This window comes from Chelon labrosus (genome assembly GCF_963514085.1).
Source record: "Chelon labrosus genome assembly, chromosome: 5".
Taxonomy (NCBI): Eukaryota; Metazoa; Chordata; class Actinopteri; order Mugiliformes; family Mugilidae; genus Chelon; species Chelon labrosus.
In genome coordinates this window covers 82,622-87,092 of record NC_140341.1, presented here as the reverse complement: position 1 = coordinate 87,092, position 4,471 = coordinate 82,622, and positions in this window count along the sequence as shown.

Sequence of the window (4,471 nt, the reverse complement as noted above, 5' to 3'; positions counted from 1 at the left end):
GGGTTGCTCATATAGTAGCATTCCAACAATTCCGTGTTTTCCGCCTTTGTCCATCCATGTCTTGTTCCAGTAGCCCATTTCTCATCAGGTTGCCATATATATATATACATATATATATGTATCAGCTAGTCCTGGTCTGGACTCAGAGTTTTAGTGTCTCAGTAAACGGTTTTGTCCATCACAGTCTCTGTCTCATGTCTCTGAAGGTTAATGACACCTAGCAGGACACATGAAGAAGAAGAAGAACCTTATTGTCATTGCACACAAGTTGAAGATGTCCAGCTGGGTAAAAAAACTTGTTTGTGTCTCTGTAGTTCATGGCTGGTTGTTGATAGGCTGTGTCTGTGTTTGTGTTGATGATCAGCTTCTATTTAATGAGCAGCTCTGATGGAACCAGGTCTAAAACAAGAACCACAGAGCAGTGATCATCTCCTGAACAATGCCTCTCATATAACTACACCTAGACACTGGCATTATTATTATTGATGAGACATTTAGTTCACAAAATGATTATCTTATAGCGTGAACACGTTAAGTCCCATCAGTCTGAATCCTGAACGTTGTTCCAGTTCCAGTGAAGGTGTTTGGAGGAGACGTCTTTTATTCCGTCTCATTAACTTGTGTCTCTAATCTTTAAATTCTTCCTGGTAATCAGAGCAGCAGATGGACTCTGATTGGACGAAGACATGGCGACACGGCGGCTCCTCTAATGAGACTCTGGTTTAACAAAGACCGTCCATGTGCAGCAGGTCAGGAGGTCATCGATAACGTCTGAGACATTATCAACACAACGACAGAGACAAAGCTCGACCTTGGACATGTGGACACTTGACTGAGGGACAACATTACTTTAGCTCGTCCTTTTCCAGAGACGTGAATGTTTGCTTCAAGTCTGAGGACAGAATCTAAATGAACTTTAATATCAAATCTTTTCTTTCTGAGGAGAAGCTGCAGGAGCATGACAAGATTACTGTTGTTGACTTGTTCACAAAGCTTCTTTACTGTGGACATGTCCCACAGTCCGTCCACATTGTGTCTCTGATGAATCTCTGTGGGCCTCGTGTTCACAGTTCTGACACCTTCTTTCTAAAAGCAACATGTAAAACCAACAGACAGGAAGCAGACCGACAGGAACATAAAGGCCTGAGACAAAGAGGTGGAGACAGATGGACGTTTAAAGAGGCTGTTTGTGTCCTCTCAGTGTGTCATCTCAGTCTCAGGCCTTTGACTCGCAGCCAGTCGCCCTCTGAGCATAAAAACCCTGCATGATGCCCGCCGACTGCCAGATCACTAAAACCACACCAGCTCACTTTTCTTCCTCCTGACGGGATAAAGCTGCAGCTCTGTCAGAACAGGTCCACACCAGGACCACTCTGGACGCCCCCCCCCCACCCGCCCGCTGCCAGGAAACGCTGCTGACAACGAAGAATGGGCGTGTTTGAGGAGCCCTCGGGTGCGTTTGGTTTGAGTGTTGGCTCAGAGCAGGCGGCCAGCGGGTAGGAGACGCTTCCAGAGTTGAACCAGCATCTCTTAGCAACACCACCTTTTAACTGGATGAAAGCTCAGGAAGTCAGTGGACAGCGGGACGGACGGGACACCACAGAGACGCTGCCGTCGTCCAACAGGAAGATTAATATAAAGATTATTAACGCTTTACCGACACAACCACGACGAGCTCCACACCAGCACATCAATTAAGAGGGAGTCACTCATTCATTCACTCACTCACTCACTCACTCATTCATTCATTCATTCCCTCACTCACTCACTCACTCACTCACTCACTCATGGACTGGTCTCTCAGAGAGAAATAATCTCCAGATTCATCTTTAAAATTGAAGACGGGTCTAAAATGAGTTCTCGGAGGAACAGGAGCTGATTGAATCAGTCACATTAAATTCTCCTTGAGACATGACCACAGAGACACAGTTCAATGTCCTCTGTCCTCTGTACCTCTGTCCCTGTTCTTACTGCGAGATGGCCAACATCCTTATCTTTAATAATAATTACAACGTCTTCATCAACGGTTCATTCTGCAGCAGATCACCATCACTGACTCACTGTCAGTTTAATGAGAATGAACAGTCCAGACAACAGTCAACGATCTGCTGATGTTCTCCTGATGTTCTCCTGATGTTCTCTTGACATTCCTGATATTATCCTGATGTTCCTGATGTTCATAATGTTCTCCTGAAAAAATCATTCAGTTTTTGTTCAGGATCAGTGTGAAATCCGAGGATTCATGTTGCTCACCATGTTTGATCAGATGGATTATTCATTGATTATTCATTGATTATACATTGATTTCGCAGTTTGTTCTTTTATTTTAATTCTGTAACTCCATGGTGTCCAGGAACGTCATTGTTTTCTAAACGGATGTTTCTTGATGTCACAGCGCCCTCTGCTGGACTGACCACAGGAAAGCATCTGCACAAGGACATAAGGAATCCTGCAGTTATCCACTCCTACCTGAATGAACAATTCTCCAACCTGCCTATGATTCCTCTTACATTTTCAAACTGTCATGTAACATCATCAGTTTGTATCATCAGATTCCACCTGTACGCTCTAGTCAGATATGTGTATCTATGACAGATGTATGTTTATCTTGCTGTTCTCTTCTCTCTTTCTTCTGTCTGTACCCGGCTGGCCTTAGGCAGATGGGACCCTCCATATGAGCTGGGTTCTGGTTCTGGTTCTGCTCGAGGTTTCTTCCTGTTAAAGGGAGTTTTTCCTGCCACCGTTGCCTTCAGGCTGCTCCGGGGGTTTCAGGCCGGGTTTTTGTAAAGCGTCTTGAGACGATTTGTATTGTTATTGGTGCTATATAAATAAAATTGAATTGAATTGAATTGAATCATCCTCATCATCATCTTCGCCTGCACATTTAAACCTCTATGGATTATCTTCTTATAATCATCTTCAGGTTTAGTTCTGTGAAGTAAAATAAAACAGTTTTCAGATTCAAAATGAAGTTAACGTGATAAAACTTGACCCTTTTGAATCAGATGGAGAGTTCAATTTAAAATGAGGATAAAAATGGAAATGATGTTAGTGGCGTTAAATAAACTGTCCAGCGTGAACATCTCCAGTTTCAGATTAAAGAGACAACGAGATAAAAACAGACTCTGTCTCCTGGAGACAAGGTTTGTCTTCTATCAACAGAACAGAAATACAAACCACCATCAGAACCAGAACCACAGACCAGACACCAGAGTCCAACAGACTGCACCTGGACCTAAAAACAGCTGAACGAGACCAGCTGAAAGTGGGTCAAGAATCAAACCCACAACCTCAACTGCTGTTGGTCATGACCTTCACTGTCACAATGAACTGACTGCTGCAGTTTAACACATGGTCCAGCAGGAGGCGCCACTCCACCACATTCAGTAAGAACAGCTCTGATCCAACTACATGGGTCCACTTCCTGTTCTACAGTACTGTAACTGAGGGTTCCGTTGGTTCTAGCGTTGGTTCTAGTGGTGTCAGAGTGTCAGAGAACACGTGTTGTTGGACTGATGCAACAATATTATCATTTATTTACATAAAGTCGAATTTTTATCCAAGGAGGATCAAAAATTCAGTTGAGTTATATTTTATTGATATAGCGTCAATAACAAAACAAACTGTCTCCAAAGTCTTTACCTGGTCTGAAACCAGAGCAAGAAAGGGACACGCAGCTGTAAACATGTGACAGTAGTAACACACAACGCATGAATAGTGACAGAGAAGAGCGTGGATAAGAAATTAGAGGACAGGAGCTCAGAGCATCACCCCCCCATCAGTCTAGGCCTATAGCAGCATCACTAAGGGATAGCTCAGTGTCACGTGAGGACAAACTGGTCTGTCCTCAGTTTAAAGGTCAGTCTCAGGGTGCAGCCAGATCATCAATGGGTTTCTGGAGGCCATCTGAACTAATTCACATCTGAGTCGTCCTCCAGCAGATGATTGAGACGAAGCCATGATGAAGCGTCTTAGTGTCTGTTTCACCTCATCAGTTCATCAGGATAAAATCAGTGATTGGCTGAGAGCAGCTCCACCTGAGATCCTGGTTAGGGTTAGGGTCTACTTTTTGATGGCTCCTCCCGTCTCCACCCGTGGACAGGGGCTGGTGATCACATGACCTCTGTGTAAGTTGACCTTTTATGGTCATGGCAGATAAAGACGACTGTTGTTTTAATGAACGAATGGAGGAATGGAACTCCTTCAGGTGATACCTGGACTCCACAGTGATAGTTGTTGTCATGGTGACGTTATAGATCATTCATCTTCATTCATTCATTCATCTTCTGTAACCTCTTGTCCTGTGAAGGGTCATGGGGGTCTGGATCCTATCCCAGCTGTCATTGGTCTAGAGGGGGGGTCCACCCTGGACAGGTCTCCAGTCTATCCCAGCTGTCATTGGTCTAGAGGGGGGGTCCACCCTGGACAGGTCTCCGGTCTATCCCAGCTGTCATTGGTCTAGAGGGGGGAT